Source organism: Taudactylus pleione, unplaced genomic scaffold (genome assembly GCF_031769625.1).
Source record: "Taudactylus pleione unplaced genomic scaffold, aTauple2 ptg001653l, whole genome shotgun sequence".
NCBI lineage: Eukaryota > Metazoa > Chordata > Amphibia > Anura > Myobatrachidae > Taudactylus > Taudactylus pleione.
Genome location: NW_028286050.1, coordinates 380,321 through 395,537, shown reverse-complemented (window position 1 = coordinate 395,537; position 15,217 = coordinate 380,321).

Here is a 15,217-nt window from a genome sequence, read left to right as displayed (position 1 = left end):
GAAGATTGTGCGAGCGAGGCGTCCCCGCCAGAGTTCCAGGAGAGCATGGGAGATGGTGCGAGCGAGGCATCCATGCCCGGGCTCCAGGAGAGCATGGGAGATTGTGCGAGCGAGGCATCCCTGTTTGAGCTCCAGGAGAGCATGGCAGATTCTGCGAGTGAGGCATCCTTGCCCGGGCTCCAGGAGGGCATGGGAGATTGTGCAAGCGAGGCATCCCTGCCCGGGCTCCAGGAGAGCATGGGAGATTCTGCGAGCAATGCAGCCTGGCCAAGGCTCGAAGAGAGCATGGGAGATTGTGCGAGCGAGGCATCCATGCCCGGGCTCCAGGAGAGCATGGGAGATTGTGCGAGCGAGACTTCCCTGTTTGAGCTCCAGGAGAGCATGGGAGAATCTGCGAGCGAGGCATCCCTGCCCGGGCTCCAGGAGAGCAAGGGAGATTGTGCGAGTGAGGCATCCCTGCCCGGGCTCCAGGAGAGCATGGGAGATTGTGCGAGCGAGGCATCCCTGCCCGGGCTCCAGGAGAGCATGATAGATTCTGCGAGCGAGGTATTCCGGCCAGACAGGGGAACTGCAACCTCCGGAGGTCCCGATGAGGTTTTGAAAATGGGCCCGATGCCGGGACACAGTTCCAGGAGGTCGGGTAAAATCCGCCGGTGCCCCCGCAAAAAGTGGCGCGCAGCAGCAATGCCGTGACGTCTGGGGGAATTCCTCGGGCGGATTCACAAATGGCAAAGAAGTGAGAGAGAGCCAGGAAGAGATCCGTGCGGGCGAGGTGTCCCAGCCAGGGATCCAGGAAAGCATGCGAGATTCTGCGAGCAACACAGCCTGGCCAGGGCTCCAGGAGAGCATGGAAGATTCTGCGAGCGAGGCATCCCTGCCCGGGCTCCAGGAGAGCATGGGAGATTCTGCGAGCGAGGCATCCCTGCCCGGGCTCCAGGAGAGCATTGGAGATTCTGCAAGCGAGGCATCCCTGTTTAAGCTCCAGGAGAGCATGGGAGATTCTGCAAGCGAGGCATCCCTGTTTAAGCTCCAGGAGAGCATGGGAGATTCTGCAAGCGAGGCATCCCTGTTTAAGCTCCAGGAGAGCATGGAAGATTGTGCGAGCGAGGCATCCCTGCCAGAGTTCCAGGAGAACATGGGAGAATCTGCGAGCGAGGCATCCCTGCCTGGGCTACAGGAGAACATGGAGATTGTGTGAGCAAGGCATCCCTGCCCGGGCTCCAGGAGAGCATGGGAGATTGTGCGAGTGAGGCATCCCTGCCCGGGCTCCAGGAGAGCATGGGAGACTGTGCAAGCGAGGCATCCATGCCCGGGCTCCAGGAGAGCATGGGAGATTGTGCGATCGAGTCATCCCTGTTTAAGCTCCAGGAGAGCATGGGAGAATCTGCGAGCGAGGCATCCCTGCCCGGGCTCCAGGAGAGCATGGGAGATTGTGCGAGCGAGGCACCCCTGCCCGAGCTCCAGTAGAGCATGGGAGATTGTGCGAGCGAGGCATCCCTGTTTGAGCTCCAGGAGAGCATGGGAGATTCTGCGAGTGAGGCATCCTCGCCCGGGCTCCAAGAGAGCATGGGAGATTGTGCGAGCGAGGCATCCCTGCCTGGTCTCCAGGAGAGCATGGGAGACTCTGCGAGCAATGCAGCCTGGCCAAGGCTCCAGGAGAGCATGGAAGATTGTGTGAGAGAGGCATCCCTGCCCGGGCTCCAGGAGAGCATGGGGGATTGTGCGAGTGAGGAATCCCTGCCCGGGTTCCAGGAGAGCATGGGAGATTGTGCGAGCGAGGCGTCCCTGTTTAAGCTCCACGAGAGCATGGGAGATTGTGTGAGCGAGGCATCCCTGCCCGGGTTCCAGGAGATTGTGCAAGCGAGGCGTCCCTGTTTAAGCTCCACGAGAGCATGGGAGTTTCTGCGAGTGAGGCATCCTTGCCCGGGCTCCAGGAGAGCAAGGGAGATTGTGCGAGCAAGGCATCCCTGCCCGGGCTCCAGGAGAGCATGGGAGATTGTGCGAGCGAGGCATCCCTGCCCGGGCTCCAGGAGAGCATGATAGATTCTGCGAGCGAGGTATTCCGGCCAGACAGGGGAACTGCAACCTCCGGAGGTCCTGATGAGGTTTTGAAAATGGGCCCGATGCCGGGACACAGTTCCAGGAGGTCGGGTAAAATCCGCCGGTGCCCCCGCAAAAAGTGGCGCACAGCAGCAATGCCGTGACGTCTGGGGGAATTCCTCGGGCGGATTCACAAATGGCAAAGAGGTGAGAGAGAGCCAGGAAGAGATCCGTGCGGGCGAGGTGTCCCATTCAGGGCTCCAGGAAAGCATGCGAGATTCTGCGAGTGAGGCATCCTTGCCCGGGCTCCAGGAGAGCAAGGGAGATGGTGCGAGCGAGGCATCCATGCCCGGGCTCCAGGAGAGCATGGGAGATTGTGCGAGCGAGGCGTCCCTGTTTGAGCTCCAGGAGAGCATGGCAGATTCTGCGAGTGAGGTATCCTTGCCCGGGCTCCAGGAGGGCATGGGAGATTGTGTAAGTGAGGCATCCCTGCCCGGGCTCCAGGAGAGCATGGGAGATTCTGTGAGCAATGCAGCCTGGCCAAGGCTCCAGGAGAGCAAGGGAGATTGTGCGAGCGAAGCATCCATGCCCGGGCTCCAGGAGAGCATGGGAGATTCTGCGAGCAATGCAGCCTGGCCAAGGCTCCAGGAGAGCATGGGAGATTCTGCAAGCGAGGCATCCCTGTTTAAGAACCAGGAGAGCTTGGTAGATTCTGTGAGCGAGGTGTCCCTGCCCGGGCTCCAGGAGAGCATGGGAGATTGTGCGAGCGAGGCATCCCTGCCCGGGCTCCAGGAGAGCATGGGAGATTGTGCGAGCAAGGCATCCCTGCCCGGGCTCCAGGAGAGCATGGGAGATTGTGCGAGTGAAGCATCCCTGTTTAAGCTCCAGGAGAGCATGGAAGATTGTGTGAGTGAGGCGTCCCCGCCAGAGTTCCAGGAGAGCATGGGAGATGGTGCGAGCGAGGCATCCATGCCCGGGCTCCAGGAGAGCATGGGAGATTGTGCCAGCGAGGCATCCCTGTTTGAGCTCCAGGAGAGCATGGCAGATTCTGCGAGTGAGGCATCCTTGCCCGGGCTCCAGGAGAGCATGGGAGATTGTGCGAGCGAGGCATCCCTGCCCGGGCTCCAGGAGAGCATGATAGATTCTGCAAGCGAGGTATTCCGGCCAGACAGGGGAACTGCAACCTCCGGAGGTCCCGATGAGGTTTTGAAAATGGGCCCGATGCCGGACACAGTTCCAGGAGGTCGGGTAAAATCCGCCGGTGCCCCCGCAAAAAGTGGCGCGCAGCAGCAATGCCGTGACGTCTGGGGGAATTCCTCGGGCGAATTCACAAATGGCAAAGAAGTGAGAGAGAGCCAGGAAGAGATCCGTGCGGGCGAGGTGTCCCAGCCAGGGATCCAGGAAAGCATGCGAGATTCTGCGAGCAACACAGCCTGGCCAGGGCTCCAGGAGAGCATGGAAGATTCTGCGAGCGAGGCATCCCTGCCCAGGCTCCAGGAGAGCATGGGAGATTCTGCGAGCGAGGCATCCCTGCCCGGGCTCCAGGAGAGCATGGGAGATTCTGCGAGCGAGGCATCCCTGTTTAAGCTCCAGGAGAGCATTGGAGATTCTGCAAGCGAGGCATCCCTGTTTAAGCTCCAGGAGAGCATGGGAGATTCTGCAAGCGAGGCATCCCTGTTTAAGCTCCAGGAGAGCATGGAAGATTGTGCAAGCGAGGCATCCCTGCCAGAGTTCCAGGAGAGCATGGGAGATGGTGCGAGCAAGGCATCCATGCCCGGGCTCCAGGAGAGCATGGGAGATGGTGCGAGCGAGGCATCCCTGCCCGGGCTCCAGGAGAGCATGGGAGATTGTGCGAGCAATGCAGCCTGGCCAAGGCTCCAGGAGAGCATGGGAGATTCTGCAAGCGAGGCATCCCTGTTTAAGCACCAGGAGAGCTTGGTAGATTCTGCGAGCGAGGTGTCCCTGCCCGGGCTCCAGGAGAGCATGGGAGATTGTGCGAGCGAGGCATCCCTGCCTGGGCTCCAGGAGAACATGGGAGAATCTGCGAGCGAGGCATCCCTGCCTGGGCTACAGGAGATCATGGAGATTGTGTGAGCAAGGCATCCCTGCCCGGGCTCCAGGAGAGCATGGGAGATTCTGCGAGCGAGGCATCCCTGCCCGGGCTCCAGGAGAGCATGGGAGACTGTGCGAGCGAGGCATCCCTGCCCGGGCTCCAGGAGAGCATGGGAGATTGTGCGAGCGAGGCATCCCTGTTTGAGCTCCAGGAGAGCATGGCAGATTCTGCGAGTGAGGCATCCTTGCCCGGGCTCCAGGAGGGCATGGGAGATTGTGCAAGCGAGGCATCCCTGCCCGGGCTCCAGGAGAGCATGGGAGATTCTGCGAGCAATGCAGCCTGGCCAAGGCTCGAAGAGAGCATGGGAGATTGTGCGAGCGAGGCATCCATGCCCGGGCTCCAGGAGAGCATGGGAGACTGTGCGAGCGAGGCATCCATGCCCGGGCTCCAGGAGAGCATGGGAGATTGTGTGATCGAGTCATCCCTGTTTAAGCTCCAGGAGAGCATGGGAGAATCTGCGAGCGAGGCATCCCTGCCCGGGCTCCAGGAGAGCATGGGAGATTGTGCGAGCGAGGCACCCCTGCCCGGGCTCCAGGAGAGCATGGGAGATTGTGCGAGCGTGGCATCCCTGCCCGAGCTCCAGTAGAGCATGGGAGATTGTGCGAGCGAGGCATCCCTGTTTGAGCTCCAGGAGAGCATGGGAGATTCTGCGAGTGAGGCATCCTTGCCCGGGCTCCAGGAGAGCATGGGAGATTGTGCGAGCGAGGCATCCCTGCCTGGTCTCCAGGAGAGCATGGGAGACTCTGCGAGCAATGCAGCCTGGCCAAGGCTCCAGGAGAGCATGGAAGATTGTGTGAGAGAGGCATCCCTGCCCGGGCTCCAGGAGAGCATGGGGGACTGTGCGAGCGAGGAATCCCTGTTTGAGCTCCAGGAGAGCATGGGAGAATCTGCGAGCGAGGCATCCCTGCCCGGGCTCCAGGAGAGCATGGGAGATTGTGCGAGCGAGGCATCCCTGCCCGGGCTCCAGGAGAGCATGGGAGATTGTGCGAGCGTGGCATCCCTGCCCGAGCTCCATTAGAGCATGGGAGATTGTGCGAGCGAGGCATCCCTGTTTGAGCTCCAGGAGAGCATGGGAGATTTTGCGAGTGAGGCATCCTTGCCCGGGCTCCAGGAGAGCATGGGAGATTGTGCGAGCGAGGCATCCCTGCCTGGTCTCCAGGAGAGCATGGGAGACTCTGCGAGCAATGCAGCCTGGCCAAGGCTCCAGGAGAGCATGGAAGATTGTGTGAGAGAGGCATCCCTGCCCGGGCTCCAGGAGAGCATGGGGGATTGTGCGAGCGAGGAATCCCTGCCCGGGTTCCAGGAGAGCATGGGAGATTGTGCGAGCGAGGCGTCCCTGTTTAAGCTCCATGAGAGCATGGGAGATTGTGTGAGCGAGGCATCCCTGCCCGTGTTCCAGGAGATTGTGCAAGCGAGGCATCCCTGTTTAAGCTCCACGAGAGCATGGGAGTTTCTGCGAATGAGGCATCCTTGCCCGGGCTCCAGGAGAGCAAGTGAGATTGTGCGAGTGAGGCATCCCTGCCCGGGCTCCAGGAGAGCATGGGAGATTGTGCGAGCGAGGCATCCCTGCCCGGGCTCCAGGAGAGCATGATAGATTCTGTGAGCGAGGTATTCCGGCCAGACAGGGGAACTGCAACCTCCGGAGGTCCCGATGAGGTTTTGAAAATGGGCCCGATGCCGGGACACAGTTCCAGGAGGTCGGGTAAAATCCGCCGGTGCCCCCGCAAAAAGTGGCGCGCAGCAGCAATGCCGTGACGTCTGGGGGAATTCCTCGGGCGGATTCACAAATGGCAAAGAAGTGAGAGAGAGCCAGGAAGAGATCCGTGCGGGCGAGGTGTCCCAGCCAGGGATCCAGGAAAGCATGCGAGATTCTGCGAGTGAGGCATCCTTGCCCGAGCTCCAGGAGAGCAAGGGAGATGGTGCGAGCGAGGCATCCATGCCCGGGCTCCAGGAGAGCATGGGAGATTGTGCGAGCGAGGTGTCCCTGTTTGAGCTCCAGGAGAGCATGGCAGATTCTGTGAGTGAGGTATCCTTGCCCGGGCTCCAGGAGGGCATGGGAGATTGTGTAAGCGAGGCATCCCTGCCCGGGCTCCAGGAGAGCATGGGAGATTCTGTGAGCAATGCAGCCTGGCCAAGGCTCCAGGAGAGCATGGGAGATTCTGCAAGCGAGGCATCCCTGTTTAAGAACCAGGAGAGCTTGGTAGATTCTGCGAGCGAGGTGTCCCTGCCCAGGCTCCAGGAGAGCATGGGAGATTGTGCGAGCGAGGCATCCCTGCCCGGGCTCCAGGAGAGCATGGGAGAATCTGCGAGCGAGGCATCCCTGCCTGGGCTCCAGGAGAACATGGGAGATTGTGCGAGCAAGGCATCCCTGCCCGGGCTCCAGGAGAGCATGGGAGATTGTGCGAGCGAGGCATCCCTGCCCGGGCTCCAGGAGAGCATGGGAGATTGTGCGAGCGAGGCATCCCTGCCCGGGCTCCAGGAGAGCATGGGAGATTGTGCGAGTGAAGCATCTCTGTTTAAGCTCCAGGAGAGCATGGAAGATTGTGCGAGTGAGGCGTCCCCGCCAGAGTTCCAGGAGAGCATGGGAGATGGTGCGAGCGAGGCATCCATGCCCCGGCTCCAGGAGAGCATGGGAGATTGTGAGAGCGAGGCATCCCTGTTTGAGCTCCAAGAGAGCATGGCAGATTCTGCGAGTGAGGCATCCTTGCCCGGGCTCCAGGAGGGCATGGGAGATTGTGCAAGCGAGGCATCCCTGCCCGGGCTCCAGGAGAGCATGGGAGATTCTGCGAGCAATGCAGCCTGGCCAAGGCTCGAGGAGAGCATGGGAGATTGTGCGAGCGAGGCATCCATGCCCGGGCTCCAGGAGAGCATGGGAGATTGTGCGAGCGAGACATCCCTGTTTGAGCTCCAGGAGAGCATGGGAGAATCTGCGAGTGAGGCATCCCTGCATGGTCTCCAGGAGAGCATGGGAGACTCTGCGAGCAATGCAGCCTGGCCAAGGCTCCAGGAGAGCATGGAAGATTGTGTGAGAGAGGCATCCCTGCCCGGCCTCCAGGAGAGCATGGGAGATTGTGAGAGCGAGGAATCCCTGCCCAGGTTCCAGGAGAGCATGGGAGATTGTGCGAGCGAAGCGTCCCTGTTTAAGCTCCACGAGAGCATGGGAGATTGTGTGAGCGAGGCATCCCTGCCCGGGTTCCGTGAGATTGTGCGAGCGAGGCGTCCCTGTTTAAGCTCCACGAGAGCATGGGAGATTCTGTGAGTGAGGCATCCTTGCCCGGGCTCCAGGAGAGCATGGGAGATTGTGCGAGCAAGGCATCCCTGCCCGGGCTCCAGGAGAGCATGGGAGATTGTGCGAGCGTGGCATCCCTGCCCGAGCTCCAGTAGAGCATGGGAGATTGTGCGAGCGAGGCATCCCTGCCTGGTCTCCAGGAGAGCATGGGAGACTCTGCGAGCAATGCAGCCTGGCCAAGGCTCCAGGAGAGCATGGAAGATTGTGTGAGAGAGGCATCCCTGCCCGGCCTCCAGGAGAGCATGGGAGATTGTGCGAGCGAGGAATCCCTGCCCGGGTTCCAGGAGAGCATGGGAGATTGTGCGAGCGAGGCATCCCTGTTTAAGCTCCACGAGAGCATGGGAGATTGTGTGAGCGAGGCATCCCTGCCCGGGTTCCGAGAGATTGTGCGAGCGAGGCGTCCCTGTTTAAGCTCCACGAGAGCATGGGAGATTCTGTGAGTGAGGCATCCTTGCCCGGGCTCCAGGAGAGCATGGGAGATTGTGCGAGCGAGGCATCCCTGTTTGAGCTCCAGGAGAGCATGGCAGATTCTGCGAGTGAGGCATCCTTGCCCGGGCTCCAGGAGAGCATGGGAGATTGTGCGAGCGAGGCATCCCTGCCCGGGCTCCAGGAGAGCATGATAGATTCTGCGAGCGAGGTATTCCGGCCAGACAGGGGAACTGCAACCTCCGGAGGTCCCGATGAGGTTTTGAAAATGGGCCCGATGCCGGGACACAGTTCCAGGAGGTCGGGTAAAATCCGCCGGTGCCCCCGCAAAAAGTGGCGCGCAGCAGCAATGCCGTGACGTCTGGGGGAATTCCTTGGGCGGATTCACAAATGGCAAAGAAGTAGTGAGAGAGAGCCAGGAAGAGATCCGTGCGGGCGAGGTGTCCCAGCCAGGGATCCAGGAAAGCATGCGAGATTCTGCGAGCAACACAGCCTGGCCAGGGCTCCAGGAGAGCATGGAAGATTCTGCGAGCGAGGCATCCCTGCCCGGGCTCCAGGAGAGCATGGGAGATTCTGCGAGCGAGGCATCCCTGCCCGGGCTCCAGGAGAGCATGGGAGATTCTGCGAGCGAGGCATCCCTGTTTAAGCTCCAGGAGAGCATTGGAGATTCTGCAAGCGAGGCATCCCTGTTTAAGCTCCAGGAGAGCATGGAAGATTGTGCGAGCGAGGCATCCCTGCCAGAGTTCCAGGAGAGCATGGGAGATGGTGCGAGCGAGGCATCCATGCCCGGGCTCCAGGAGAGCATGGGAGATTGTGCGAGCGAGGCGTCCCTGTTTGAGCTCCAGGAGAGCATGGCAGATTCTGCGAGTGAGGCATCCTTGCCCGGGCTCCAAGAGGGCATGGGAGATTGTGCAAGCGAGGCATCCCTGCCCGGGCTCCAGGTGAGCATGGGAGATTCTGCGAGCAATGCAGCCTGGCCAAGGCTCCAGGAGAGCATGGGAGATTGTGCAAGTGAGGCATCCATGCCCGGGCTCCAGGAGAGCATGGGAAATTCTGCGAGCAATGCAGCCTGGCCAAGGCTCCAGGAGAGCATGGGAGATTCTGCAAGCGAGGCATCCCTGTTTAAGCACCAGGAGAGCTTGGTAGATTCTGCGAGCGAGGTGTCCCTGCTCGGGCTCCAGGAGAGCATGGGAGATTGTGCGAGCGAGGCATCCCTGCCTGGGCTCCAGGAGAACATGGGAGAATCTGCGAGCGAGGCATCCCTGCCTGGGCTACAGGAGAACATGGGAGATTGTGTGAGCAAGGCATCCCTGCCCAGGCTCCAGGAGAGCATGGGAGATTGTGCGAGCGAGGCATCCCTGCCCGGGCTCCAGGAGAGCATGGGAGATTGTGCGAGTGAAGCCTCCCTGTTTAAGCTCCAGGAGAGCATGGAAGATTGTGCGAGCGAGGCATCCCCACCAGAGTTCCAGGAGAGCATGGGAGATGGTGCGAGCGAGGCATCCCTGCCCGGGCTACAGGAGAACATGGGAGATTGTGTGAGCAAGGCATCCCTGCCCGGGCTCCAGGAGGGCATGGGAGATTGTGCAAGCGAGGCATCCCTGCCCGGGCTCCAGGAGAGCATGGGAGATTCTGCGAGCAATGCAGCCTGGCCAAGGCTCGAGGAGAGCATGGGAGATTGTGCGAGCGAGGCATCCATGCCCGGGCTCCAGGAGAGCATGGGAGATTGTGCGATCGAGTCATCCCTGTTTGAGCTCCAGGAGAGCATGGGAGAATCTGTGAGCGAGGCATCCCTGCCCGGGCTCCAGGAGAGCATGGGAGATTGTGCGAGCGAGGCATCCCTGCCCGGGCTCCAGGAGAGCATGGGAGATTGTGCGAGCGAGGAATCCCTGCCCGGGTTCCAGGAGAGCATGGGAGATTGTGCGAGCGAGGCGTCCCTGTTTAAGCTCCACGAGAGCATGGGAGTTTGTGTGAGCGAGGCATCCCTGCCCGGGTTCCGGGAGATTGTGCGAGCGAGGCGTCCCTGTTTAAGCTCCACGAGAGCATGGGAGATTCTGTGAGTGAGGCATCCTTGCCCGGGCTCCAGGAGAGCAAGGGAGATTGTGCGAGCGAGGCATCCCTGCCCGGGCTCCAGGAGAGCATGGGAGATTGTGCGAGCGAGGCATCCCTGCCCGGGCTCCAGGAGAGCATGGGAGATTGTGCGAGTGAAGCATCCCTGTTTAAGCTCCAGGAGAGCATGGAAGATTGTGCGAGCGAGGCGTCCCCGCCAGAGTTCCAGGAGAGCATGGGAGATGGTGCGAGCGAGGCATCCATGCCCGGGCTCCAGGAGAGCATGGGAGATTGTGCGAGCGAGGCATCCCTGTTTGAGCTCCAGGAGAGCATGGCAGATTCTGCGAGTGAGGCATCCTTGCCCGGGCTCCAGGAGGGCATGGGAGATTGTGCAAGCGAGGCATCCCTGCCTGGGCTCCAGGAGAGCATGGGAGATTCTGCGAGCAATGCAGCCTGGCCAAGGCTCGAGGGGAGCATGGGAGATTGTGCGAGCGAGGCATCCATGCCCGGGCTCCAGGAGAGCATGGGAGATTGTGCGAGCGAGACATCCCTGCCTGGGCTCCAGGAGAACATGGGAGATTGTGTGAGCCATGCATCCCTGCCCGGGCTCCAGGAGAGCATGGGAGATTGTGCGAGCGTGGCATCCCTGCCCGAGCTCCAGTAGAGCATGGGAGATTGTGCGAGCGAGGCATCCCTGTTTGAGCTCCAGGAGAGCATGGGAGATTCTGCGAGTGAGGCATCCTAGCCCGGGCTCCAGGAGAGCATGGGAGATTGTGCGAGCGAGGCATCCCTGCCTGGTCTCCAGGAGAGCATGGGAGACTCTGCGAGCAATGCAGCCTGGCCAAGGCTCCAGGAGAGCATGGAAGATTGTGTGAGAGAGGCATCCCTGCCCGGGCTCCAGGAGAGCATGGGAGATTGTGCGAGTGAGGAATCCCTGCCCGGGTTCCAGGAGAGCATGGGAGATTGTGCGAGCGAGGCGTCCCTGTTTAAGCTCCACGAGAGCATGGGAGATTGTGTGAGCGAGGCATCCCTGCCCGGGTTCCGGGAGATTGTGCGAGCGAGGCGTCCCTGTTTAAGCTCCACGAGAGCATGGGAGATTCTGTGAGTGAGGCATCCTTGCCCGGGCTCCAGGAGAGCAAGGGAGATTGTGCGAGCGAGGCATCCATGCCCCGGGCTCCAGGAGAGCATGGGAGATTGTGCGATCGAGTCATCCCTGTTTGAGCTCCAGGAGAGCATGGGAGAATCTGCGAGCGAGGCATCCCTGCCCGGGCTCCAGGAGAGCATGGGAGATTGTGCGAGCGAGGCATCCCTGCCCGGGCCCCAGGAGAGCATGGGAGATTGTGCGAGCGTGGCATCCCTGCCCGAGCTCCAGTAGAGCATGGGAGATTGTGCGAGCGAGGCATCCCTGTTTGAGCTCCAGGAGAGCATGGGAGATTCTGCGAGTGAGGCATCCTTGCCCGGGCTCCAGGAGAGCATGGGAGATTGTGCGAGCGAGGCATCCCTGCCCGGTCTCCAGGAGAGCATGGGAGACTCTGCGAGCAATGCAGCCTGGCCAAGGCTCCAGGAGAGCATGGAAGATTGTGTGAGAGAGGCATCCCTGCCCGGGCTCCAGGAGAGCATGGGGGATTGTGCGAGCGAGGAATCCCTGCCCGGGTTCCAGGAGAGCATGGGAGATTGTGCGAGCGAGGCGTCCCTGTTTAAGCTCCACGAGAGCATGGGAGATTGTGTGAGCGAGGCATCCCTGCCCGGGTTCCAGGAGATTGTGCAAGCGAGGCGTCCCTGTTTAAGCTCCACGAGAGCATGGGAGTTTCTGCGAGTGAGGCATCCTTGCCCGGGCTCCAGGAGAGCAAGGGAGATTGTGCGAGCGAGGCATCCCTGCCCGGGCTCCAAGAGAGCATGGGAGATTGTGCGAGCGAGGCATCCCTGCCCGGGCTCCAGGAGAGCATGATAGATTCTACGAGCGAGGTATTCCGGCCAGACAGGGGAACTGCAACCTCCGGAGGTCCCGATGAGGTTTTGAAAATGGGCCCGATGCCGGGACACAGTTCCAGGAGGTCGGGTAAAATCCGCCGGTGCCCCCGCAAAAAGTGGCGCGCAGCAGCAATGCCGTGACGTCTGGGGGAATTCCTCGGGCGGATTCACAAATGGCAAAGAGGTGAGAGAGAGCCAGGAAGAGATCCGTGCGGGCGAGGTGTCCCATTCAGGGCTCCAGGAAAGCATGCGAGATTCTGCAAGTGAGGCATCCTTGCCCGGGCTCCAGGAGAGCAAGGTAGATGGTGCGAGCGAGGCATCCATGCCCGGGCTCCAGGAGAGCATGGGAGATTGTGCGAGCGAGGCGTCCCTGTTTGAGCTCCAGGAGAGCATGGGAGATTCTGCGAGTGAGGTATCCTTGCCCGGGCTCCAGGAGGGCATGGGAGATTGTGTAAGCGAGGCATCCCTGCCCGGGCTCCAGGAGAGCATGGGAGATTCTGTGAGCAATGCAGCCTGGCCAAGGCTCCAGGAGAGCAAGGGAGATTGTGCGAGCGAGGCATCCATGCCCCGGGCTCCAGGAGAGCATGGGAGATTGTGCGATCGAGTCATCCCTGTTTGAGCTCCAGGAGAGCATGGGAGAATCTGCGAGCGAGGCATCCCTGCCCGGGCTCCAGGAGAGCATGGGAGATTGTGCGAGCGAGGCATCCCTGCCCGGGCCCCAGGAGAGCATGGGAGATTGTGCGAGCGTGGCATCCCTGCCCGAGCTCCAGTAGAGCATGGGAGATTGTGCGAGCGAGGCATCCCTGTTTGAGCTCCAGGAGAGCATGGGAGATTCTGCGAGTGAGGCATCCTTGCCCGGGCTCCAGGAGAGCATGGGAGATTGTGCGAGCGAGGCATCCCTGCCCGGTCTCCAGGAGAGCATGGGAGACTCTGCGAGCAATGCAGCCTGGCCAAGGCTCCAGGAGAGCATGGAAGATTGTGTGAGAGAGGCATCCCTGCCCGGGCTCCAGGAGAGCATGGGGGATTGTGCGAGCGAGGAATCCCTGCCCGGGTTCCAGGAGAGCATGGGAGATTGTGCGAGCGAGGCGTCCCTGTTTAAGCTCCACGAGAGCATGGGAGATTGTGTGAGCGAGGCATCCCTGCCCGGGTTCCAGGAGATTGTGCAAGCGAGGCGTCCCTGTTTAAGCTCCACGAGAGCATGGGAGTTTCTGCGAGTGAGGCATCCTTGCCCGGGCTCCAGGAGAGCAAGGGAGATTGTGCGAGCGAGGCATCCCTGCCCGGGCTCCAAGAGAGCATGGGAGATTGTGCGAGCGAGGCATCCCTGCCCGGGCTCCAGGAGAGCATGATAGATTCTACGAGCGAGGTATTCCGGCCAGACAGGGGAACTGCAACCTCCGGAGGTCCCGATGAGGTTTTGAAAATGGTCCCGATGCCGGGACACAGTTCCAGGAGGTCGGGTAAAATCCGCCGGTGCCCCCGCAAAAAGTGGCACGCAGCAGCAATGCCGTGACGTCTGGGGGAATTCCTCGGGCGGATTCACAAATGGCAAAGAGGTGAGAGAGAGCCAGGAAGAGATCCGTGCGGGCGAGGTGTCCCATTCAGGGCTCCAGGAAAGCATGCGAGATTCTGCAAGTGAGGCATCCTTGCCCGGGCTCCAGGAGAGCAAGGTAGATGGTGCGAGCGAGGCATCCATGCCCGGGCTCCAGGAGAGCATGGGAGATTGTGCGAGCGAGGCGTCCCTGTTTGAGCTCCAGGAGAGCATGGGAGATTCTGCGAGTGAGGTATCCTTGCCCGGGCTCCAGGAGGGCATGGGAGATTGTGTAAGCGAGGCATCCCTGCCCGGGCTCCAGGAGAGCATGGGAGATTCTGTGAGCAATGCAGCCTGGCCAAGGCTCCAGGAGAGCAAGGGAGATTGTGCGAGCGAAGCATCCATGCCCGGGCTCCAGGAGAGCATGGGAGATTCTGCGAGCAATGCAGCCTGGCCAAGGCTCCAGGAGAGCATGGGAGATTCTGCAAGCGAGGCATCCCTGTTTAAGAACCAGGAGAGCTTGGTAGATTCTGCGAGCGAGGTGTCCATGCCCGGGCTCCAGGAGAGCATGGGAGATTGTGCGAGCGAGACATCCCTGTTTGAGCTCCAGGAGAGCATGGGAGAATCTGCGAGCGAGGCATCCCTGCCTGGTCTCCAGGAGAGCATGGTAGACTCTGCGAGCAATGCAGCCTGGCCAAGGCTCCAGGAGAGCATGGAAGATTGTGTGAGAGAGGCATCCCTGCCCGGGCTCCAGGAGAGCATGGGAGATTGTGCGAGCGAGGCATCCCTGCCCGGGCTCCAGGAGAGCATGGGAGAATCTGCGAGCGAGGCATCCCTGCCTGGGCTCCAGGAGAACATGGGAGATTGTGTGAGCCATGCATCCCTGCCCGGGCTCCAGGAGAGCATGGGAGATTGTGCGAGCGAGGCATCCCTGCCCGGGCTCCAGGAGAGCATGGGAGATTGTGCGAGCGAGGCATCCCTGCCCGGGCTCCAGCAGAGCATGGGAGATTGTGCGAGCGAGGCATCCCTGCCCGGGCTCCAGGAGAGCATGGGAGATTGTGCGAGTGAAGCATCCCTGTTTAAGCTCCAGGAGAGCATGGAAGATTGTGCGAGTGAGGCGTCCCCGCCAGAGTTCCAGGAGAGCATGGGAGATGGTGCGAGCGAGGCATCCCTGTTTGAGCTCCAGGAGAGCATGGCAGATTCTGCGAGTGAGGCATCCTTGCCCGGGCTCCAGGAGGACATGGGAGATTGTGCAAGCGAGGCATCCCTGCCCGGGCTCCAGGAGAGCATGGGAGATTCTGCGAGCAATGCAGCCTGGCCAAGGCTCGAGGAGAGCATGGGAGATTGTGCGAGCGAGGCATCCATGCCCGGGCTCCAGGAGAGCATGGGAGATTGTGCGAGCGAGACATCCCTGTTTGAGCTCCAGGAGAGCATGGGAGAATCTGCGAGCGAGGCATCCCTGCCTGGTCTACAGGAGAGCATGGGAGACTCTGCGAGCAATGCAGCCTGGCCAAGGCTCCAGGAGAGCATGGAAGATTGTGTGAGAGAGGCATCCCTGCCCGGCCTCCAGGAGAGCATGGGAGATTGTGCGAGCGAGGAATCCCTGCCCGGGTTCCAGGAGAGCATGGGAGATTGTGCGAGCGAGGCGTCCCTGTTTAAGCTCCACGAGAGCATGGGAGATTGTGTGAGCGAGGCATCCCTGCCTGGGTTCCGGGAGATTGTGCGAGCGAGGCGTCCCTGTTTAAGCTCCACGAGAGCATGGGAGATTCTGTGAGTGAGGCATCCTTGCCCGGGCTCCAGGAGA